The 26662-nt window shown below is 35.8% G+C and overlaps 1 non-coding gene across 1 annotated transcript; it reads right to left on the bottom strand.

Moving 5' to 3' along the window:
* Positions 1-11467: 11467 nt before the first annotated feature.
* Positions 11468-11574, bottom strand: LOC136225039 (small nucleolar RNA R71). The gene has a single exon (XR_010686777.1). It is a non-coding gene; the product is annotated as a small nucleolar RNA R71 (small nucleolar RNA).
* Positions 11575-26662: the final 15088 nt, after the last annotated feature.

Raw genomic sequence — 26662 nt, 5'->3', positions numbered from 1 at the left:
AATTTCATTCAGTGGTATCAGAGCCATCGTTAAATCCGTTATTTCATATATGAAAATTTAGAAGTTTTTCAATAGGATTGAATAAATATTTATGGTTAGGATTAATTACCAAATTGTTTGGTTAATTAATTCTAAAGATAAATAAATTTTAGTTAATTGTTAATTAAAATTGATTATGCGTATGTTCCTAATTATTTCGGTTGATAATCATTATAACAAAATCTATTTGTTTTATAGTTAGGTTAATAAAATTAGTTTTATTAATTCTAAAAGATAAAACGGAAATCTATTGTAGTTTTTCCTATTTCTGAAAATCGTTTTTAAAACCGTTTTAAAAACTGATATATATATTTATATTTTATAAAAAAAATACGACAGCGGCTCGGGTCGCGCCTCACGGCGCGACCAGCCGCTGTCGCGCGGCTACTGCCTCGCGGCGGCAGCCGCGGGGCTGCTGCCAAACGGCAGCAGCCCAGTTTCGGGCCCTAGCCCGAATCCCACTTGATTTTAATTGTTAAAATCGGCTTGTAAATAATTTATATATATATATATATATATGTTTCGGAAATCAATAGTTTTCTGTTTTGATTATCGAATGAAAAAAAAATTCGTTTAAAAGTTTGTTTTTACCAAGTTGTAAATCAAAGCGTTAAATGAATTGAAATCAAAATAATTGGGACATGCATAATCGACGTTTTATATGGTTATATTAATCTAAGGGTTAATATAAAGATACGAAACGATAAGATGTAAAATTGGATGAAAGTTAATTTGACGAGTTAATGTGATTAACCTAAATATTACATAAGCCGGTTATGTAATCAACCAATTAAATTTATTTAATTGAGTCTATGCATGTTTGGAGTTATGGACATATTTGGACCCTCTTTTAGTCTTTTGGTATTTTTGAAATAGGGCCTGCGCGTCCTGCCTTTCTACTATCTATTGTAATTTCTCCTCTCATCTGATTTCCTTCAATTCAATTGAAGTTTTCTTATAGTAGTATAGAAATTAATATGTAATTTCAAGGCGCAATGGAGAAGACGGAGGACCTAAAGAGAAATATGTAATAGTTAGTATTTCCTAAGGTTTGCCCTTTTATTCCATCTCTGGCTCGACGGAATAATTTAGATGATATGTCCATAACGCCAATGTATGTGAATGTATGTATGTCTGATGTATGCTAAAGCAAATCAAGACTAAGTTAGATTATGAGACTTAAATAAAATCCCTCGTTAAAAAGTTAAGTAAATAAGCAAGTTATTAAAATCGGTTGCCCCTCCCTAATATTATAATTCAGCCGGCAGTACTGGGGGCCTTTGGGTTGTTGAGCAAACTCAAGCTCAGGGTCTTATGGTAACACCTGAATTATCGAAAGTTATTCTTTCATGAATATGGGGTAATACTTAAATTAGATTATGATAATTGGATGAGCAAACTCATGTTGTCATAAACTAATGGGCAATATGGTTAGGATTAATGTGAAAAGCATATTAGTTACTAATGTGGTTAGTAACCCAATAACCTAGGAGTCACATTCGAGATGTGATTGATTACATGAATCTACCTAACAAATGAGACTAGCTTGTTGAGCAAACTCAAGGCGAAATCTCAGGAGTTAGGATCCTAGCTCACTAAAGGATTTGTGAAATTCTTCGAATTAATATGGAGGGCTATTAATTTGGCAAAATAGTGGGAGCAATCTGAAATAAATTAAAAGGCCTATAATTTTAGATTGATATACTTTAAAGCAAATGAATAACATACGTCTACTCTTTCTCACTCTCAAGTTTAATTAAACACTCTTAAAATCATGACTAACACCAATCTGCAAAATATACTTACCGATAACAAGTTGAATAGTTCAAACTTCACCGACTGGTTTCGTAACCTCAAAATCGTTTTAAAGTTCGATAAAATAGGGTATGTATTTGATACATCGATACCCCCTATCCCTGAGGATGATGCTCCCAATCGATGCTTACCAGAAGCACAAGGCTGACATGCCGGATGCATCATACTTGCATCGATGACATCGGAATTACAAAGGCAACTATGCATGTTCCATCATCATGCACCTAAAGGAACTATTTGGGAAACAGACCAGGTGCGAACGCTACGAGATATCCAAGTTGCTATATCGTTGCAAGATGCAAGAGGGCACATCTGTAATGACACATTGTGTCAAGATGATTGGCTACATTACCAAACTTTCTAGTATTGGATTCGCGATGGATAACGAATTAAGTGTTGACTTAATTCTTCAATCCCTCCCAGAAATTTATTCACAGTTCATTATGAACTATCAGATGAATGACTTGCAAACCTCTCTTGAAGAGCTTGCAAACATGCTCAAGTCAGTTGAGCCCAATATGAAGAAAGACAAGACCATACCGGCTCTTGTAATTGAGGGATCGAAGAAAAAGAAAGGGAATTTTCCCAATCCTAAACATCCCAAGAAAGGTAAGAAAGCTGTGTCCAAGGGAAAGGAAGTGAAGAAGCCCAAAGGAGAATGCCACTTTTGTGGTAAAGACGGGCATTGGAAGAGAAACTGCAAGGAGTATCTAGCCACCCTCAAGAAGGGAAAAGGCGGTGCTTCTACATCTGGTATGTTTTATATTGAAATAAATACAGTTTCATTGTCTGAATCTTGGGTACTTGATACCGGATGTGGATCTCATATTTGTACAAATATGCAGGAGCTAAAACAGACTAAGGAACTTAAGAAAGGAAGCATAAACATGCGAGTGGGAAATGGAGCAAGAGTTGCCGCCCTCGCAATTGGAGATTATGTTTTACTTTTGCCCTCTGGGCTTGTAATAGAATTAAGGAATTGTTTATACGTTCCTGAGATGTCTCGTAACATTATTTCTATTAGCCGTCTTGTTGACGACGGTTTTCATATTTCAATAAAGAACAATAGTTGCAATTTTTATAAAGATTCGATCTTTTATTTTTCAGGAATATCACAAAATGGGATTTATGTGTTAGATGATAAAACTCATGTTTTTGCAATTGATACCAAAAGACATAAGATAGATAATTCAACTTACTTGTGGCATTGTCGTTTAGGCCATATAAACAAGAGACGCATGCTAAAACTATATTCGGATGGGCTTATAGATCCAATCGATTCCGAATCATTGGAAACATGCGAATCATGTTTAAAAGGTAAAATGACAAAGACACCCTTTAGCAATAAAGGTGAGCGTGTATCAGACACTCTAGGACTCATTCATTTAGATGTATGCGGTCCCATGTCAGTCCAAGCAAGAGGAGGATTCAGATACTTCATTAGCTTCATAGATGACCATACTCGATATGGTTATATCTACTTGATGAGGCACAAATCAGAAGCCTTTGACAAGTTCAAATGCTTCAAGAATGAAGTGGAAAATCAATTAGGAAAGAAAATAAAGACGCTTCGATCTGATCGAGGTGGCGATTATCTTTCTAATGATTTTCTGAATTATCTAACTGAATGTGGGATATGCTCGCAATGGACACCTCCCTATACACCACAACACAATGGTGTATCCGAGAGGAGAAACCGTACCCTATTAGATATGGTACGATCCATTGTAATATCCCATTTTTTTGAAGTATTTTAATTTGAGGATCAAAGTTTTTTTTTTTTTTTTAGAAATGAGGGATGTAATAATCAAATGTTAATTTAATTATATGCTAAATTGAATTAGTCAATTAAGTAATTTTAGCTTTTGTTATTTATATATATTATAATAACTTTTGGTTTTATTGGATTTCTACCACCGTGAGAATTGGCATTTCAAATGCTTGTTTTTTTTTTCTTATTATTAAAACCATTATTTTAAGAAAATAGAAATTTGGTTTTATTTATAGTTTTATCTCCTCCTAAATTTAAGTTACTATTAATTATTTATTTTTTTAAATTAAGTTAACCTAGTCAACCACTTATAGCATAACTATACTTCTATTTAAAATACAAAGAAGTTGTTTCTTTTCATTCCTAAGTAACAGTGCCGCCACCCTCTCCTTTTCTTTTTCCTGGAAATTCATATAGCACCAAAAGGTATTTTTGATTTTCCATTTTCAATTATCATTTTACAACTTTTAAATTGCTTTTATAATTCCATACCTCCATTAGCTTAATTCGATTTTAAGTTTAAGGATTAAGGACACTTTCCAAAGTCTTTAAATTTATAATGTTCAATTTAGTTTAGTTGCAAAGAATTGGAGTAATTTGGTTCGCTTCGTTTATGGAATAGGAATTTGATACCCTTTGGATGGATTCAGAAGATCGATAATTACCTAAGGTTCGGATCAAGCCTGTTATTCGGAGTTCTAGGTGAGTGGTAATTATGGTTCATGATACTATTTGTTTGATTTTGAAATCTCTAGCATGAAATCTATTGATAAAAGTATTTTTGTTCAAAATATCTTTCGGTCCTTTAGCAATTAATATTAAAAAGTTTGATAAAAATAGTTCGATCCGATTTTTAAATTTATCTCCTATTTTCGTTCCTTTAAGACAGTTCTGATGAACTTTTCTAAAAATGTTATTTGTTCAAAATAGTTTCTATTCTTTTAAATGATAAAAGACTTTCTTGAGCTTAAATTTATTTGTCAAATATTCTCTGCATTAGAGCATAGGCTTCTGGGAACAGGCCATTGGTACATTAGTTTTTCTGATATTATTTATCTTATTTGGAAGTAAAAATTCTTTGAGATTATACTTAATTCTGTTGATCGATTGATTTTATCTGTTACTGTTTGTATTGAAAATCTGGAATTTTATTCGAATTCTGCTGTCTGGATATTTAAGAAATTTTATTCGAATTCTGCCGTCTGGATATTTAAGTTATTTGAAAAATATTATGAGATATAAGTTATACACTTTGAAACCGGTACATGTGCTCAGTATTATCTGAATCTGTTTTCATGTCTCACCGACCTTCATATTAGGCTTGCATTATTTGTTATTGTTTTATCTGTGTACGTGTTTGTCTTTGTGTCAGTTGTATTAGAATCATGCATAGGGTCGGTGAAGACATTCTGTATCTGAATCTGGTAGCGCTACCATCTGTGTCTGTTATCTGGCCTTTGGTGATGTGGAATATCATCACTCTGATGTTACTGTACCGTGGTTTTGAGAATTTCTGTAAATTATTATTATTATTCGATTTATTTGATTTGAGTAAATATACCAATATTATTTGATTTTTCTGCACCATCATGTTTGATAAATTCTGAAAACAAATTTGAAACTTATCTGCATATCTGTCTGTTTCCCCGTCTATTGTGCTATGATTATCACTCACTGAGATTTTCGCTCGCCTAGACCGAAATCTCATACCACGTTGATTTTATATTTTTCAGATTAAGATCTCTTTAGCTGCGCAGACATTTGGGTTCGATATTGAAGGAGGATATTGTTAGCTAGATATTATTATTGTACGTATTTGGAGACTTTTGGATATTTTATGGTATATATTTTTGTACAGTTTAAGATGTTTAATCATGTTAGAAGGCTTTACTAGTCAGATAAGTATTGTTTTTTTGAGGCTAGCATAGGTTAAGGTAATCTTAATTTATGCGCCAGTCATGGCCAGGTTTGGGTCGTGACATCCATGATGAGCGTGACCTTACTTCCAAAGACATTCTGGGGCTATGCCTTAGAAACTGCCCTCTTCACCCTGAACCGAGTACCAACTAAATCCGCTAGTTCCACACCATATGAATTGTTCATTGGTAAGAAACCCGTGTTCTCGTTTATGAGAGTATGGGGTTGTTCAGCATATGTCAAACGCATTGTGTCCGACAAATTAGATTCTAAATCTGATAAATGTTTCTTCATTGGATATCCCAGCGAAACCATATGGTATTACTTCTATCATCCAGATGATCAGAAAGTAATAGTATCCAAGCACGCAACCTTCTTAGAGAAAGAGTTTCTCGAAGAAACACAAAAGGGAAGCGTGATTGAACTCGACGAAGTTCAAGAGGAAGAAACACCGACTGAAACAACAGATGCGGTTGAGCTACCCGAAGAAGTCCCATTAGATGAGACTCCAGTGGCACCTATTCGTAGATTACGAAGAGTTCGTGAACTCCCAGTTAGATATGGTTTTCTAGTGGGAGATGATAACGAGGTTCCCGTGTTAGACGACGAACCCGAAAACTACGAAGAGGCTCTTACTAGTCCAGATTCTAAAGCATGGCTTGAGGCCATGGATTCTGAAATGGATTACATGTATACTAACCAAGTGTGGACTTTGGTTGATCCACCCGAAGGGATAATTCCCATTGGGTGCAGGTGGATCTTCAAAAAGAAGACTGACATGGATGGAAAGGTTAGCACCTACAAAGCTAGGTTAGTAGTGAAAGGATATCGTCAGAAGCAAGGAATTGATTATGACGAAACTTTCTCTCCTGTGGCTATGTCCAAATCAATCAGAATCATGCTTGCAATTGCCGCTCATTTTGATTATGAGATTTGGCAAATGGATGTGAAAACAGTTTTTCTAAATGGAAACCTGCTTGAGGATGTATACATGATGCAGCCTGAAGGTTTCATATCAAAGGATGCAAATAAAGTTTGCAAACTTCAGAGATCCATTTATGGACTCAAGCAAGCATCTAGAAGCTGGAACAAGCGTTTTGACGAAACCATAAAACAATTTGGTTTCGAACAAAATTGCGAAGAAGCTTGCATTTACAAGAAAGCAAGTGGGAGCTCTATAGCATTTCTCATACTATATGTGGACGATATACTGTTAATGGGAAATGACATTGCTCTATTACAATCGGTAAAAGTATGGTTATCCGGTAACTTCTCAATGAAAGACCTTGGTGAAGCAGCCTATATACTTATAAAGATCTACAGGGATAGATCGCGTAGACTGCTTGGTCTTTCACAGGCTACATACATTGAAAAGGTGCTAAATCGGTTTAGCATGCTTGAATCGAAACGAGGTAACTTACCCATGGTACATGGAGTAAAGTTATACAATCATCAATGTCCTAAAACTGATGATGACAAACGACGCATGGCTGTAGTCCCGTACGCCAGCGCGATCGGTTCGATTATGTATGTTATGCTATGCACTAGACCTGACGTAGCATTCGCGTTATCTGTAACGAGTCGTTACCAAGGGAATCCGGGAGACGAGCATTGGATTGCCGTCAAGAACATTCTTAAGTACTTGAGAAGGACTAAAGATATGTTCCTAGTGTACGGAGAAGGAGATCTGAAAATTGAAGGATTTTCAGACGCTAGTCATCTCACAGATGAGAATGATTTTAAATCCCAATCAGGATACCTGTTTATCTTGAATGGGGGCGCGGTCAGTTGGAAAAGTTCAAAGCAGGGAAGCGTAGCTTTCTCTACGATCGAGTCAGAGTACATCGCTACTGCGGAAGCAGCAAAGGAAGCAGTTTGGATTAGAAAGTTCATTATAGAACTAGGAGTGGTGCCTGACATTGTCAATCCCATTACTCTGTACTGTGATAACAATGGAGCCATTGCGCAAGCAAAGGAACCACGGTCTCATAATGCATCCAAGCACTACCTAAAGCGATACCACATCGTAAGAGAGATTGTGGCTAGAGGAGATGTGAGAATAGAAAGAGTACCTATAGAGGACAACGTTGCAGATCCGTTAACAAAGCCTTTAACCCAGAAAGTACATGATCGTCATTTAACTTCTACTGGGATAAGTTTTAGAAACAATTGGCTTTAGTCCAAGTGGGAGTATGTTGGGGTTTAGTGTCCTATAGTCAATTGTTGCAGGATACAAACTTAAAGTAAATGAATTGTTCTTTATATCATTTGTTTTAATGAGATATATGTTTTATAACTATATAAAGGCAATCCCTTTTAAGCACTAAATAAAGTCTAATAAAAGGAAATCCGTAAGTTTGTTTAAAGTGATTATAAAGTGTTCATACAAGCATGAAGTGAGACAAAACTTTATAATAAACTAATAAACTTAAAACCACCCCAAGTCAAGTGATATGTTTAGGATTGATATATCACTGTTGAGACTTGTATGTAACAATGTCTTCTGTCCGACAGAAAGCTGATCTCACAAGCTTCATATATATAGATATCTGGACAGTTGCATAGATCCGATGAAACGTCATTCATTAGGATTGGGGATCCGATTTGAGATAACAAGATGGGTAGATTCATCCTTGTCACCTGTTCATCTCATTGGTATTAATAGGTATAAGTAATCCTCAGACTCAAAGGAATGTTAATTGGTCATCCTGAATTACTGAATGTGAGACTTTGATCCTGTAAAGGTTGGGAGTCACAGGAAGTAATGTCAGGGTAGTTATACATTGGATTGAGCATTTATCACTCCCGATTAATGGGAGATATATCCAAGGATCGCTTGTGGAAGACTCGACTCTAAATCCTTGCAAGGTGATAACTTAAGAGTAGAAATACAGATTTCACTTAACCTATCTATTTGAGTTGACTCGGCCTGTACAAGTAAAACGAACGTCTCGCTATATGTGACTTGTCATCACCCATAGTCATAAGATTCAGTTCAAGGATATAGTTGATAAAGGATCGAATTATACTGTAACTAATACGGAAGGGTTAACGACAGAATCAACCTGTCTTCTTAACGGACTCTGGGGGAATGATTACAGACTTGCCAATAACATACTCAGTACATCATTCCGTTATGCAAGGATTAAATATAATTCTTGAAGAAATTAATTTAATAGTTGCATACGGCCAGAAGTAGTAAGAACCTAATGGATCACACATAAGACTTGGAACCAAAAGAGAGATGAATGTCATTAATAGATGGAAGCCCAATTGAGCCCAGTAAGGCCCATTTATATAGAGGGGGCCGAAATTTATATATAGTAAATAAGGAATTATTTTAATTCCATTAATCCTAATTTGATTAGGTTTATGAATTAAATTAATTAAGAGATAATTAAGTTAGGAGTTTTAATTAGATTAATATACTCCTATTATTATCCAATTAGGTTATTTATTATTATCCTAAATGTATTTGATATATTATAAGATAATAATTAGGAATCCTATTCCGAATGGAATTCCTATTAAGTAACCTATTCCTATCTAACTAGGGTTTAGATACAAGTGATTATATATATACCCCCTCTTCATGTGAATTTCGACGAAGCCCTAGACCTCCCCTTTGTGATTTTCGAAATCCCTAGCTAGTGAGAGAAAGAGAATTCGACTTCCCGGTTTCGTGGACTAGAATTCATACGGCTTCTGTTAAGCCCAAAATATACCTAAAATATCATATATAAATACGTTAAATTTACATTAGAATCGTGTTAATTATATTCATTTGGAATACTTTTACGTCTTTATTTACTTCTTTGATGCAATGTACCTAAATATTTGGTAAAATCCTCAAATAGGAGCGAAAACGAAGCGAAAATGGAGCCAAAATGAAGGAAAAACCTAAAAAACGTACCGAGAATGCATATCAGTCAGAAGAAGGCTCGAGGAGGATGAAAAACAGTCGAACGCCAGGGAGGAATACTCTCTGTCGCGACTGAGATTCTCAAAATCTCAGTCGCGACTTACGGAGTCCAGACCGGGGGAAATCAAATCTCGAAAACACGCCCCTGTACCCCCTATCACGACTGAGATTTTCAGAATCTCAATCGCGACAGACACTCCTCCTGCACACTAAACACATGTTAATTTCGTAAAAACGCGTCTGTTCGTTCGGATAAAAGCAACCCTTCACCAGCAGACACGACCCATCATTTACAACCCTTCAACAACTATAAATAAGTGATTCATTTCAGAAATCAAGGTTGGTTATGTTGGGAAAGTTAGAGAAATTAGAGAAGAGAGTTGTTATGTTAAAGTTTCTGATTCAGAAAAGAATCAGAAAGTTAGAGTTCATTTCTGTAAGCAATCGTGTTGTACACGAATTGTATTTAGATTAGTTATAAACACAGTATTAGTTTAGTTTTCATTCTGATAGTGGACTGATCAGTCTCTATTCCGAAGATCCAGCGAGAAGAAGTGACGGCTGAAGCGCCCACGGTTTGACGAGCCTACGAAGTTTGAGAGAAAGATTGACGACCCGGATCTCAAAGTCTTCGTTACCATGCTATCCAAGTTTCTACTTCTCTGTTAACTTGTGAAAATTCACATTTCAATTAATGATATACTTCTTTATTCAATATATTCTTACTATTGTTATTTTGATGTTGTTCTGACAAAATGATTTTCAAAATGATAAATTGGTGTTTTTATTAAAACGTTCTATTTCCATCTTATTCATATAAGAACTTTGTTGAACACTTGACAGATTTAGTTTTTATGGATGATATGATCGCTGGCCCGCGGCTTATCAAACATAAAATGCTAGTTTGATTAAGGTAGCAATCTACTCCGATCCAGAGAGATTTCTACGGTTCAAAGCCATTTAATTGAGTAAATTGATATATTGTTTCATGTCCATAATCTCACAAAGTTAAAGTTGTTTACTTTGCTTTATGAAAATAAAGATCTATTTTATTCCAATTACGAAAGTAACTGTTTTGTAATCAAAATTCCAAAACGGGATTGTTCTCTAAACTTGATATAATCTTTCTATCTAATCCTAATTTACCAAAACCTATTCAATCAACTAAACGTATTTCTTTTATTAAGCCTAAACACGTGATTAAACCGAATTAAATAAAATTTAGTTAAAAAGCGTTCCCTGTGGGTTCGATATCTTTTATTACTACAAGCGTATACCGTGCACTTGCGGAAATCGCTCAACAAGTTTTTGGCGCCGTTGCCGGGGAACGCCAAAATTTTTGACAAAATTTTAAATTTTTCGTGTTTTATTTCGAATCTAGGTTTAAACATACTTAATCTAACTTTTATAATTTAAAAGTTTTCATATACTAATTAATTTATTTATTTATCAAATTCTGTTTTTGTAAGTAGTTTCGGTTCATGCAAGATTTCAAGTTCATTCGCAGTTCTCGAAATTCAGGCATTGCACCAGACCCTATAGACCTAGAAATTGAGAAAACCCTTAGGAAGAACAAGAAAAACAAAAATAAGACCCCAGTAAAAACACATACCGAGCCAGACAAAATGGCAGACCCACCTACACTTATGGAATACGCTAGGCCAGGTGTGGCCGGTGTAACCAATAGTATCGTTAGACCCAGAATCACCGCAAATCAATTTGAAATTAAGCCAGCTTTGCTTAATATGTTGCAAAATAATGTAACATTTTATGGGTTACCTAACGAGAATCCTAACACCCACTTAACAAATTTCCTTGAAATTTGTGACACTTTTAAAATCCCAGATGTGACTGCAGAAGCAATCAAACTTCATCTCTTTCCTTTCACTTTGAAGGATAGAGCCAAAGAATGGTTAACTTCTATGCCAGCCGCAACTTTTGCCACTTGGGAACAATTAGCCCAAGCGTTTTTATCTAAATATTTTCCTTTAGCAAAAACCGCAAGAGTCATAAAGGAGTTAACATCTTTTTCTCAAAATGATAATGAGACCCTTTATGAAACTTGGGAACGTTTTAAAGAACTTCAACGTTTATGCCCACACCACCAATTACCCGCTGAACTTTTAATGCAAACATTTTACAATGGACTTAATCCTACAACTAGGGGTTCATTAGATGCTATGTCGGGAGGGCTATTTATGAAGAAAACATCAGCCCAAGCGAGAGAACTTTTGGAGGAAATGGCAATCAACAGCAGTATGTGGCCCGCGGAGCGAGGACATATGCCGGTAGCAAAACCATCATCCTCAACCACATCATCAGTTAAAGGTATAGTTGAACTTGATCCAGTCGCAATGCTACAAGCCCAATTTTCTGCTTTATCGCACAAAATTGACAAGTTTATGGCACCGCGCGATACCAATGGTAATCCAATCCAAACGGATGTGGACTACGAAAATATGAGTGAGATCGAACAGGTAAATTTTGTCCAAGGGCAAAACCAAACTAATAATCCTTATTCTAATACTTATAATTCTGGATGGAGGAATCATCCTAACTTTAACTGGAAAGATAACAGTAACAATAATGTTAGTGCTAATCAAAATCGTACCTCTAATTATCAAAATCAGTCAAGAGATACGATTAGCACTTTATCTTCTAAAATCGACAAGTTTATAGATGCTATTAGTGGAAAAATAAGTAATCACGACGATGGTTTTAAACAGATCGAAAATAAATTCGATCAGCTTATTAAAAACCACTCATCTAGCATCCATAATTTGGAGGTTCAAATTGGTCAACTTGCTAAATCAATTCCATCCCGAAAAGAGGGAAGTCTTCCCAGCCACACGGAAGAAAATCCGAAAGAGCAGGTGAAGGCTATTACTCTTCGTTCAGGAAAAAATTATCAAGGGCCTGAAATGCCCAAAGATGCAATATTACTAGAAACTGATTTACCAAAGTCCAAAGAAGATATATTAAACACAAATAATTCACCATTTGACACAGGTACCAAAACTTTTGTACCCAAACCACCTTTTCCGCATAAAGTCCGAAATAAGGACTATGATAAACAGCTTCTAACGTTTTTGGATAAACTTAAAAATTTGCATATCAATTTGACGTTTATGGATGCAATCACACAAATTCCTAACTATGGTAAGTTTTTAAAGGATTTGATTTCAAAGAAAATCAGTTGGGAAGGAATTTCATCCATTTCGTTAACAGAAGACTGTAGTTCAATAGTGTCAAGTAATTTGCCCACTAAACTCAAAGATCCCGGATGTTTTACTATTCCGTGTAAGTTGGGAGATATTGAATTCCCAAGTTGTCTTTGTGATTTAGGAGCAAGTATAAACTTAATGCCATTGTCTATGTTTAACAAGTTAGGTTTAGAAGAAGATATCAAACGTACCAATATGGTTTTGCAATTAGCGGATCAAACCACTAAAAGGCCATATGGTATAATTGAAGATGTTTTAGTCAAAGTCGATAAATTTATTTTTCCTACCGATTTTGTTATATTAGACTTTGCATATGATGTAAATTGTCCTTTAATTTTTGGTAGACCGTTTATGAACACAGGACGCGCTCTAGTAGATGTGTCGGAAGGGAAGGTAGTTTTAAGGATAGGAGAAGATAAGGTCGAGTTTAACATGAACAAAGCGATGAAATACCCTATGGAGGAATTCGCTTGTATGAAACTTGATTTAGTCGAAGAATGTGTCAATGATAAAATTCAACGTGAAGAAATAATTGAACCTATAGTAAATGAGGAATTAGACGATAAGGACCCAGAGCCTTTGATTAGAGAAGATGGACCAGTTCCGCCTTCAATTGTAACACCCCCTAAATTAGAACTTAAAGAGTTACCCAGTCATTTGAGGTACGCTTTCTTAGGCGAAGGCGATTCTCTACCTATAATTATTTCTAACAAATTAACAAGCGATCAAGAAGAAAAATTGAAAGAAGTTGTTAGAAATAGGATAGGAAGTATGGGATGGCAAATTTCAGACTTAAAAGGAATTAATCCTAGTATAGTAATGCATAGAATTCATTTAGAAGAAGATAAGCCACCTAAAGCGGATAGGCAAAGACGCTTAAATCCGAACATGAAAGAAGTAGTAAAAAATGAGATTACTAAACTTTTAGACAATGGAATCATTTATCCGATCTCAGATAGTGAATGGGTTAGTCCAATCCATTGTGTACCTAAAAAGGGAGGCATAACTGTTGTAAGAAATGATGAAGGTGAACTTATACCTACACGAACCACCACCGGTTGGAGGGTTTGTATAGACTATAGGAACCTAAACAAAGCAACCAGGAAAAGATCATTTTCCTCTACCTTTCATTGATCAAATGATCGAAAGGATAGCAGGTCATGCATTTTACTGTTTTCTAGACAGTTATTCCGGATTCTTTCAAATTTACACTTACCCGGATGACCAAGATAAAACAACCTTTATATGCCCTTACGGAACTTTTGCATATAGGAGAATGCCTTTTGGTTTATGTAATGCACCAGCAACTTTTCAAAGATGTATAACAGCAATATTTAATGACTTCATTGAAGACATAATGGAAGTTTTCATGGATGATTTTTCAGTTTATGGAGATTCTTTCGATGCGTGTTTACAAAACTTAGATAAAGTATTGTCTAGATGTGAGGAAACGAATTTAGTATTAAATTGGGAAAAATGTCATTTCATGGTAGACGAAGGAATTGTTTTAGGTCATAAGATTTCTGAAAAAGGTTTAGAAGTGGACATAGCAAAGACTTCAGTTATAGAAAAATTACCCCCACCAACCACTGTTAAGGGAGTAAGATCATTTTTAGGTCATGCAGGTTTTTACAGACGGTTTATAAAGAATTTTTCTGTAATTTCCAAACCACTTACTAATTTTCTTATGAAGGATTCAACTTTTGATTTTAATAAAGATTGTTTACAAGCTTTCAATACTTTGAAAACGGCTTTAGTCAGTACACCTATAATATCAAAACCCGATTGGAATCTACCTTTCGAAATTATGTGTGATGCGAGTGACTTAGCTGTAGGATGTGTATTAGGTCAAAGGAAGGATAAGAAACTTCATGTTATATATTATGCGAGTCACACATTGTCCGGTGCACAACTAAATTACACCACCACTGAAAAAGAAATGTTAGCAGTAGTTTTTGCATGTGATAAGTTCCGATCTTATTTGTTAGGATCTAAAGTTATCATTTATACTGATCATGCAGCTTTGCGATATTTATTTGCTAAGAAAGATGCAAAACCACGTCTTATTAGATGGGTTTTACTATTGCAAGAATTTGACATTGAGATTAAAGACAAAAAGGGAGTTGAAAACCTGGTCGCCGATCATCTATCAAGACTTGAGGATGAAGACGGTCCCATCGGTGAAACATCAGGCATTCGAGATGATTTTCCCGATGAACATCTCATGCAATTACAAAGTGTCATAACTCCATGGTATGCGGATATAGCCAATTACTTAGCTGCACATGTTGTACCAGATGGATTGACTTCTCAGCAAAAGAAGAAATTCTTTTCAGAAGTTAAGAAATATTTTTGGGAAGATCCATTCTTGTTCAAAACATGCGGCGATGGAATATTCAGGAGATGTGTTAGTGAGTTCGAACAAGAGTCTATAATGATAGAATGTCATGCTAGTGCTTACGGAGGTCATAATAGCGTAAGCAAAACAGCAGCTAGAATACTTGAATGCGGATTCTTTTGGCCTACTCTGTTTAAAGATGTCCGTTCATTTATTATACGCTGTGATAAATGTCAAAGAACGGGGAATATAGGAAGGAAAGATGAGATGCCTCTTACGAACATATTGGAAGTTGAAATCTTCAATGTATGGGGGATTGATTTCATGGGTCCTTTTCCTCCTTCTTTTGGCAAAAATTATATATTAGTAGCCGTAGATTATGTTTCAAAGTGTGTTGAAGCAATTGCAACCCCAACAAATGATTCTAAAGTAGTTGTTAAGTTTTTAAATTCAATATTCTGTCGATTTGGAGTTCCTAGAGTTATGGTAAGCGACGGTGGTACTCACTTCGTAAATAGAGCTTTTGAGTCACTTATGAAAAAATACAAAGTACACCATCGTATATCTACACCGTACCATCCTCAAACGAATGGTCAAGCAGAAATTTCAAATAGAGAACTCAAATGGATACTTGAGAAAACAGTTTCGTCTTCTAGAAGAGACTGGGCACATAAACTTGACGATGCACTATGGGCATACCGTACTGCATTTAAAACACCTATCGGGATGACACCTTATAGATTAGTCTATGGTAAAGCTTGTCATTTGCCGGTTGAATTAGAACATAAAGCATATTGGGCTATAAAAACCCTTAATTATGATTTGCAAAGCGCATGGAAAAAGCGTTTGTTTGACTTAAACGAGTTGGATAAATTACGCTATTTGTCCTACGAAAATGCAAGCATTTATAAGGAGAAAATTAAAAAGTGGCATGATGCCAAAATCAAAATTAAAACCTTTAATGTTGGAGATAAGGTTTTACTTTTTAGTTCTAGATTAAAATTATTTCCAGGTAAGCTAAAATCTAGATGGACTGTACCATTTTTTGTTGTTCAAACATTTGATTACGGAACATTGGAGCTAGAGAAGTCTAATGGCAACCGATTCAAGGTCAATGGTAATCGTTGTAAAATTTATTTTGACGGAACTCCAATTCAAGCAATTGAATCCGTGGATAAATTTTACAAAATTTAATTTCTTTGATTTTTATGTTTTTAATTTTATTTGTTTCTTTTTAATGTTTTTATTTTCTTTTTAATTTATCAATTTTTATTTTTAATTTATTTTACTTTGATTTTAATTTTCTTTTTATTATCATTAAGTCAAAATGAGTTTTATTCACATTAACATTTTAATTTAGTCATGTTTTGAAATTTTCAATAAGAGTTAAGTGTTATTGAGAGACTATATGTGCAGAAATCTCAGTTGAGATTTTCTATGTTTCAGGATTTGAAAATCTCAGTTGAGATTCCGAACATCGTCTGTCCTCTAGTTAGGGATATATATATACATCTTTTAGTTTTGTTTATCTCAGTTTCAGGGATTAATGTTCACATTTTGGTACTTTATTTTAAAGAGGAATTGGTTTAGAAGTATTAAAATCATCCAATACAGTCCCAAATTACCCAGATTTTTTTCAGAATCTCAGTTGAGATTTCGAATTCTCAGTTGAGACAGCGAAGGAACATTTTTCAGGCAAATTTTTGCCCTTTCCCTTCTGTCTGTCGCGACTGAGATTTTGAAAATCTCAGTCGCGACTTGCGACTGGTAGGTGCGGGATTGGGCGAAATTTTCACCATCTTTTCCTATTCCTACTCTAATTACTACCTATTACTCTATCCTAATCAATACCTATTACTTACACCTATTTATACCACCTATTTTTACACCACTCAATCAACTTTTCTCTTCCCAATAACAAGATTCACTCATCTTCCCCATAAATTTTTACCCTATTCATCTTCTTCTTCCTCAATTCACCACCATTATCATTCATTCTAACCTTCATATTTTCATATTTTCTTACTCTATTTTACCCAAATTTCATCTATTTTCATCTAAATTTCACAAACCAAACACTATGCCTAGACAAAAGACCGTTGCAAACAAAACCAAGGCCACCGAGATCAATAGATTACGGGTTCAATATTGAGCGCCATTCGATATCACGTCGGAAGCCGAAGGACGCTTATATCGCCGGTTTTCTAATATCCTTGTCGAGTTTGTGGACATGCCTTTTCTTGACACCGACACGGTAAATACTCTTTCTTTTACCGAGCGTATTGATGAATTTCTTACCGTTCTTGGTTGGAAACGATTTGCTAGTATGCGTTTTCCTAGTCTTAAAACGCATATTATTGAGTTTTTGGTTACTCTAACCTATGACAAAAAGAAAGGAGTTATTTCTTTTCGGAGTGATGGCGTCCATTATAATGTTAATTATGCGGCTATGAACCGTTGGTTTGGTTTTCCTACTCAAAATTTCTATTCAAAGCCAAAGCCTTTTGATTCAAACGCGGTTTGGAATTCTTTAACCGGTTTAGATGCTTTTCATCCTAAGAATACATCTAGCAAGCTAATTAAGGATGATTGTGTATTCTTCTTTCACAAATTTTTATCATTCTCCTTATTTGGTCGGGTTGAAAGTTCAAAAGTGCAAGTTCGTGATTTGGTTGTGTTTGATGCTATTTTTAAAGGTTTGACAATTGATAGTATTGAAATGATATTTACTAATTTAGTTCGAGCTTCCAAGTCCCGCAATAAGCAAGTGCCTATGGGTAATTTGATTACCGGCATTGTTTTGGGCGCTCGAGGTGAATTAGCGGATTATCAAAATATGTCTCATGTTGGTTTACCATCATTGGATCTCACGGCACTTCAAAGGGCCAATTTATTGAAGAAAATGGGACCACCCGCCTTTATCTCTTATGCGGATCGCACAAGGCGTGTTTTTGCTACCATGAGTAGTGAAGCATCGGGTTCACAAGGTTTAGGTGCCCAAGATGATGATGAGGGGGATGAAGAGGCATTTGATGAAGAAGATGAGGAGGAGGAGAATGTTGATGCCACTGCACAAGAGCAAGCAAATGTAATACCAAATGAAGAAGAACAAATTGGATGGCAACGTGTTTTAACACAAATGAACGAGCATAACCGTCACATGAATTTGCGGTTAGATGAAGTCGTTGCCAATAATGCCGAAATGAGTTCAAGGATCACTACATTGAGTCGTGAGCACAAGTCTACTCGTCACCGGATGCTCTTTTTCTTCCGACGCCAAGGAGTTGAGACTACGCCTTCTCCACCACCATCACCTTGATAGGTTTTATCGTTTATCTCTTTAACTCATTTTCGTTATTATGTTTTATTCGGTTTAGTACAATCTTTTTACTTATGTTTGGTACAATTTTTATTATTAAATGTTTGAATGTTATGGTACTATATTTTTCATTTCTAATTCGTATGGTTTATTTCGTACTATTTTTCGTGTTTTATCGCTTTTTGCACCAATGAGGACATGGTCCAAATTAAGTGTGGGAGGAGATATTTCATATTCATTTTATTTTTAAGTCAAATATAATATGCAACATTTTCAAACACAAACAAATGCAACATTTTTTTGCAACACTTTTTCACAAATAATAGCAATTTTTTTCATAAAGGATAAATTTTTGTTAAAGAAAATATTTCATATGTTTTCAAACATTTTAACTTTCAAAATAATGTTAAGCATATTTTAAGGTTATCATTATTGATAGAAATAATATTTCTATACGGGCAATATTTTTACAAATATTTTTACAAATCTCCGATACGATTTTATCAAAAAACGTCTCGAGTGAATGTATTTAAGTAAAATTTCTTTAGTTTCAAATCTCTACTTTATATCATGAATTCATGATAAATATAAATCTTATTTTCAATTTTCAATTTTCAATTAGGTTTATAGGCATAAATCGAACTAACAACTTTAGCTTTTTAGCTCGATATTATTTTTCGTCTTACATTAAAAACCAATTGAAGTTTTTAAGGAAACTTTAGCCATAATACATGTTGAATTTCAAGTCAATATAGGATGAATGTGCTATTTTTCTTTCCCAATTTTATTTTCATATTAATTAAATCAAGTAGTCGTATTCTTAACTTTTGGCCACGATTGAGACCAACCTTATCACAATCGAGGTATGAAAGGGAAGAACGTTAAGTATCGTTTACTTTTGGCCACAATTGCGACCACCCTTATCACGGTCGAGGTATGAAAGCAACGATATAAATTAAAGCAAAATTAAAAGTGTTTAAAGTTTTAAGTAACGATTGCGTCCACCCATGGCATGGTCGGTACCTCTTAAACGAACACGAAAGCAAATTAATGCGTATAAAGTTACGATCGAGACCACCCTTATCTTGGGCGTAACTAAAGCAAATATATTAAACCTAAGTCCTTAAATAAATCTATATTTGTAATAGTTTAGGTTTGGGAAAGGAAATTTTGTGCTTAGAAATGCCTTGAGACGAAAGATTCGGAAACATGCGTGCTTACACCGTCCCGAATACTTCAATATAAAAATTGAAATACAAGACGAATGATATATCTCTTTTCTACTAGCTAGTTTGATACTTTGCGTATAAATGTACCATGAAAAGTTTATCTTTCGGTTTAACTAATTTCAAAAAGAAATATATGGATATATGTTCTATTTTATAAAGAGATTGATTAAAGAATAAATTCAGTGAAATTTTTGCTCGGGACTAGCAAAAGCTTAAGTGTGGGAGTTTGTTAAGCCCAAAATATACCTAAAATATCATATATAAATACGTTAAATTTACATTAGAATCGTGTTAATTATATTCATTTGGAATACTTTTACGTCTTTATTTACTTCTTTGATGCAAGGTACCTAAATATTTGGTAAAATCCAAATAGGAGCGAAAACGGAGCTAAAACGGAGCTAAAATGAAGGAAAAACCTAAAAAACGTACCGAGAATGCATATCAATCAGAAGAACGCTCGAGGAGGACGAAAAACAGTCGAACGCCAGGGAGGAATACTCTCTGTCGCGACTGAGATTCTCAAAATCTCAGTCGCGACTTACGGAGTCCAGACCGGGGGAAATCAATTCTCGAAAACACGCCCATGTACCCCTTGTCGCGACTGAGATTTTCAGAATCTCAGTCGCGACAGACACTCCTCCTGCACACTAAACACATGTTAATTTCGTAAAAACGCGTCTGTTCGTTCGGATAAAAGCAACCCTTCACCAGCAGACACGACCCATCATTTACAACCCTTCAACAACTATAAATAAGTGATTCATTTCAGAAATCAAGGTTGGTTATGTTGGGAAAGTTAGAGAAATTAGAGAAGAGAGTTGTTATGTTAAAGTTTCTGATTCAGAAAAGAATCAGAAAGTTAGAGTTCATTTCTGTAAGCAATCGTGTTGTACACGAATTGTATTTAGATTAGTTATAAACACAGTATTAGTTTAGTTTTCATTCTGATAGTGGACTGACCAGTCTCTATTTCGAAGATCCAGCGAGAAGAAGTGACGGCTGAAGCGCCCACGGTTTGACGAGCCTACGAAGTTTGAGAGAAAGATTGACGACCCGGATCTCAAAGTCTTCGTTACCATGCTATCCAAGTTTCTACTTCTCTGTTAACTTGTGAAAATTCACATTTCAATTAATGATATACTTCTTTATTCAATATATTCTTACTATTGTTATTTTGATGTTGTTCTGACAAAATGATTTTCAAAATGATTTTCAAAATGATAAATTGGTGTTTTTATTAAAACGTTCTATTTCCATCTTATTCATATAAGAACTTTGTTGAACACTTGACAGATTTAGTTTTTATGGATGATATGATCGCTGGCCCGCGGCTTATCAAACATAAAATGCTAGTTTGATTAAGGTAGCAATCTACTCCGATCCAGAGAGATTTCTACGGTTCAAAGCCATTTAATTGAGTAAATTGATATATTGTTTCATGTCCATAATCTCACAAAGTTAAAGTTGTTTACTTTGCTTTATGAAAATAAAGATCTATTTTATTCCAATTACGAAAGTAACTGTTTTGTAATCAAAATTCCAAAACGGGATTGTTCTCTAAACTTGATATAATCTTTCTATCTAATCCTAATTTACCAAAACCTATTCAATCAACTAAACGTATTTCTTTTATTAAGCCTAAACACGTGATTAAACCGAATTAAATAAAATTTAGTTAAAAAGCGTTCCCTGTGGGTTCGATATCTTTTATTACTACAAGCATATACCGTGCACTTGCGGAAATCGCTCAACAGCTTCCGTCAATTGATTAATCTCATCCATCTCCTTTTCTCTTTGATCTTGTGTTGGTTAATTAGAGGCAATCTAATTTGGTTGCATCTCATAAGGGTTGATTCCATCTTAACCTCACCGTGTTATACTTTGTGGTTGGAATCTCGGAGAAGAATTGTGGGCGCTTCTTTAACAACGGTAGATTGTTCATCGAAAGGTATTCCTTCTTATCCCTCTTTATATGAAATAACGATTAACGGATCCTATGGTTAAAAGGAAACAGGCTAAAATTTTTATATTTCCGCTGCTATACCTTAGCCTTAATTTCCTTCAGCCTTTCCACTTGTTCTTCTCGATCCATTCACAGAATGGTTTCTCAGACGAGACAAAGCTTGGAGAAAACCATCGGCATTTTAGAACTTCCAAATTGGCAATCTTTTTGTGAACCTTGATCATGGTTCTTTTCACTGGTTGTGAGGAACCGGCGAGGTCAGCCTGAGTGGGTTTGTTTGAGGTTTGAGTTTTAGGGGTTTTGTCTTTGCCGGAAGCCATTGTTGAAGGTTTTGAGGTTTTAAGGTGAGAGAGAAGTTCGATTGCAGGAGATTACAAGCGTAAAGAGTGAAGAGTGGGGATTCTTCCACTTTTTATATAGGTTTACGGTGGCCCTTATTCATTAACTAGTCATTTTGCCTAGGGACGTCCAACCGACAAAGATACTGTCATTTATGACATCTTCGGCGCATGGGTTTTGCCATTAATGTGCGTCTTTCCAAGGTGCCAGAGGTTACACGTGTAAGTTCATTTTTTTACGCGAGTGGGTTTCTTTTTTATTTCTCTAGAATTCGAAGCATTCGTGATGTTGAGTGCCCATGTTTTGTCTATCTCCAAATAACTTAGCATACGTTTGAGCACTCAGTATGTGCTTCTACTCAGCATAAGATATTTGCTCAACATTTGTATCTACTCAGTATAACCACTCAATGTTTATGTCTATTTAGCATGAGGTTATTTTTCAATTTTTAAACTTAATGGAGAGTAGATATTTATTGTTAATTTACTTAGCATGGCATTCGCACATTCATTCAAATTTCCACTCAGTATAGCAATCATTCAATCATACAGAATTATTTAGAGTGGATTTGACATACCAATGGCTTCCCTCAGTATATTAAATTGTTCTCGTGCTAAGGGCTTAGTGAAGATATCTGCAAGCTGATCATTTGTTGGCACATAGGTCAGCTTGATCTCATCTTTTAGTACATGGTCTCTGATGAAGTGATGCCTTATGCTAACATGCTTCATCTTGCTGTGTTGGACTGGATTCTTAGATAGATCAATGGCACTTTTGTTGACACATTTGATCTCTATTGTCTTTGTTTTGACTCCGTAATCCTCAAGCTGTTGCTTTATCCATAGGACTTGTGCAACACAGCTTCCAGCAGCCACGTACTCAGCTTCAGTTGTAGACAGAGCTATGGATGATTGCTTTTTGCTGAACCAAGATACTATACAGCTTCCAAGGAAATGACATCCTCCCGAAGTACTCTTCCATTCTAGCTTATCTCGTCCATAGTCAGCATCAGTATATCCAATGAGTGTGAAGTCATTTGAGGTTGGATACCATAGACCTGCATCAACTGAGCTTTGCAAGTATCTAAAAATTCTTTTTACAGCAGTTAGATGAGATTCCCTGGGGTCAGCTTGATATCTAGCACAATAGCATACTGAGTATTGAATATCCGGTCTACTAGCAGTGAGATAGAGTAAAGAACCTATCATACCTCGATAGAGTTTACTATCAACTGACTTACTCTTCTCATCCTTGCATAGGACAGTATCAGTACCCATGGGGGTTGATATTGGTTTGCAATCTACCATGCTGAATTTCTTTAGCATTTCCTTGGTGTACTTAGACTGACTTATAAAGATGCCATTCTTACCTTGCTTGATTTGAAGTCCAAGGAAGAAGTTGAGGTCACCCATCATTGACATTTCAAACTCAGTTTGCATCTGTTGGCTAAATTCTTTGCACAGAGACTCGTCAGTAGCACCAAATATTATATCATCTACGTATATCTGTGCAAGTAAGGTATGTTTACCCTTTTTCTTAACAAACAAGGTTGTGTCAGCTTTTCCTCTGACATAGTTCCTGGTCAGCAGGAAATTGGTCAACCTCTCATACCAAGCTCTTGGAGCTTGTTTCAGGCCATATAAGGCCTTTTTGAGTTTATAAACGTGGTTTGGAAACTTTGAATCTTCAAACCCAGGAGGTTGATTAACATATACCTCTTCGTTTATAAAGCCATTAAGAAATGCACTTTTCACATCCATTTGGTATAGTTTAAAATTCATGAAACTAGCATAGGCACACAATATACGTATAGCTTCTAGCCTAGCAACAGGTGCAAATGTTTCTCCATAGTCTATACCTTCTTGCTAACTATAGCCTTGGGCTACAAGTCGAGCTTTGTTTCTAATCACATTTCCATGCCCATCTAGTTTATTTCTAAAGACCCACTTGGTTCCTATGGGCTTTTGATTCCTAGGTCTAGGCACTAGATCCCATACCTCATTTCGGGTGAATTGGTCAAGTTCTTCTTGCATGGCATTTATCCAATATTCATCTTGCTCAGCATCAGCAAAATTCTTTGGCTCAAGCATTGAGACGAAGGCAACATTGCTAAGGTATTTTCTAAGCTGATCTCTGGTCATCAACTTGTTGTTGGCAGCATCAAGAATGGCATGTTCTGTATGTCCTCTTGGGATCTTTATTTCCTTGGGCAATGTTGAGTCGTTTGGAAGAGGTGTTTCTACAATCTCTACAGGAATAGATTGGTCAGCAAATGATATTTCAATTTCTTGCTTACCTTGGGTCAGCTCCTGTATAGATGACACAGTGGCTTTTGGTTGATCAGCGGAAGCTGAGCTTGGTTCATCTTCTTCGGGCTGAGCTGACTTACCTGTAGGGTCAGTTTCATCGAACTCAACATGTACAGACTCTTCTACAACCTGAGTTCTTTTGTTAAACACTCTATATGCTTTACTGTTTGTTGAGTACCCTAAAAAGATCGCCTCGTCAGCTTTAGCATCAAATTTAGCAAGGTTGTCTTTTGTATTGAGTATAAAGCATTTACACCCAAAGGCACGAAAGTATCCAATGTTGGGCTTTCGACCTTTCCAAAGTTCATATGGGGTTTTCTTAAATATAGGTCTAACTAGAGCCCTATTCAGTATGTAACATGCCGTGTGAACAGCTTCACCCCAGAAGTACTTTGGAAGCCTATTTTCACTCAGCATTGTCCTAGATATTTCGACTATAGTTCTATTTTTTCTTTCAACGACCCCATTTTGTTGAGGTGTTCTAGGAGCAGAGAAGTTGTGGTCAATACCACTGGTTTCACAGAATTCATCAAACTGTTGGTTTTTGAATTCTCCACCATTGTCGCTTCTAATGTGAGCTACTCTTAGGTCTTTGTCATTTTCAAGCTTTTTAATCAGTGTGGTAAACATCTCAAAAGTTTCATCCTTGCTACTGAGCAAGATGATCCAAGTGTACCGAGAGAAATCATCTACAATAACCAAGGAAAATTTCTTACCTCCCAAGCTGAGTGGCTGGATAGGTCCAAAAAGATCCAAGTGTAGTAATTCCAATGGTCTTTTGGTTGAGACAATATTTTTGCTATGAAATGACTTTTTAGTTTGTTTGCCTTGCTGACAAGCTTTACACAGTTGATCTTTTTCAAACTTTAATTTGGGTAATCCCTCAACCAATTGCTTTCTAGCTAATTTGGCAAGAAGGTCCATGCTGACATGCCCAAGTCTTCTATGCCATAGCCAGGAGTTGTCCTCTTTAGACACCAAGCATATGTTTTTAGAAAACTGTTTTTCTAGGTTTAACATGTATACATTTTCTACACGAGGGGCAGTAAAATCAATTCATTTGTATTTCCCTCGAGTATTTGACACTTAGTATCATCAAATACAACCTTTCTGCCGCTCTTGCAAAGCTAAGCTACACTCAGCAGATTGTATTTGAGACCTTTAACTAAGGAGACAGACTCAATGGTTGGGTTACCTCCGATAGTACCTGAGCCGACTATCTTACCCTTCTTGTTGTCTCCAAAGCTTACACTTCCACCTCGTTTAAGCTCTAGTGTGATGAACTGAGTTTCATCACCTGTCATATGCCTTGAGCATTCGCTGTCTATATACCATAGTTTTGACTTCTCTACGCATGTCAAGCTGACCTGCAGTTTAAACTATTCATTTTTAGGTACCCAATTCCTTTTGGGTCCTTTCTTGTTAGTATAAACAGGTGCAAAATCATATTTTAACTTGTGACGGCATAATTTTATGGTGTGGCCTGGCTTACCACAGAAATCACAAAAAGATACCCTTTGTGGGTTGAACTGAGTATGGTCAGCATTATTGTGTTGGGCATGCCAACATACTTTTGTGGTATGCCCTTTTCTTCCGCAGAAGTCACATTGGACAATCCGCTTGTTATGCCAACACACATCCTTTGTGTGTCCCCTTTTTCCACAACACTCACATTGAGTAAATTGCTTATGCTGACTAGTATTTGCGTACTCAACATGGGGTTTATTTCTATTTGAGCCCTTCCCTTGACTCGGTAACATTGTGATATCCTTTCTAAGTTTCTTTGACTCAGATTGAACCTCCGTGATGAACTTATGTAAGATTTGCATGTTGGTATGCAAGTCAGAGTTGTCCTGGAGAAGATATCGGAGGTCACTTAGTTTGACCTCTTCAATCTCATCACAGCGCCTACTGAGTGCCTTAATCTTTTTGTTACACTTCTTAGTTAGTGTATATAAGTCACTCAGGGCATTTACCATTTCATTTCTAAGCAAAAGTAAGGATGTTACCTCATTGTTGTTTTCCTCCTGCTCGGAATCTTCAGAGAGGTCAGCTTGCTCAGATTGGGATTGGTCAGCTCCATCATCTGCCATGAAACATATGTTGGCTGTTTCATTTTGCTCAGCTTCAGATGATGTTGACACATCACTGTCACTCCATGTGGCTACCATAGCCTTTTTGCTTCCCTTCTTCTCCTTTTTGAGGTTGGGACATCTTGACTTGATGTGCCCAGTTTGATGACACTCAAAGCATGTGACAGACTTCGAGCTGTCCTTCTTGTACTTGTCACTTGACTCGGCTTTATACTTGTCATTTCTTCTAAGTGACCTTTTGCCGTTTCTATCATTCCTTCTGAACAACTTTTTCATTTTTCTGGTGAACATGGCTATTTCCTCATCATCAGTTGACTCAGCTTCAGTCGAGTCAGCTTTCATGACAAGTGACTTTTGTTTCTTATCTTCTGATTTTTCTTT

The sequence above is a fragment of the Euphorbia lathyris genome, chromosome 3 (genome assembly GCF_963576675.1).
Source record: "Euphorbia lathyris chromosome 3, ddEupLath1.1, whole genome shotgun sequence".
Taxonomy (NCBI): domain Eukaryota; kingdom Viridiplantae; phylum Streptophyta; class Magnoliopsida; order Malpighiales; family Euphorbiaceae; genus Euphorbia; species Euphorbia lathyris.
The sequence above is the reverse complement of the archived record's forward strand: the minus strand, read 5'-3'. Positions and strand labels throughout refer to the sequence as shown.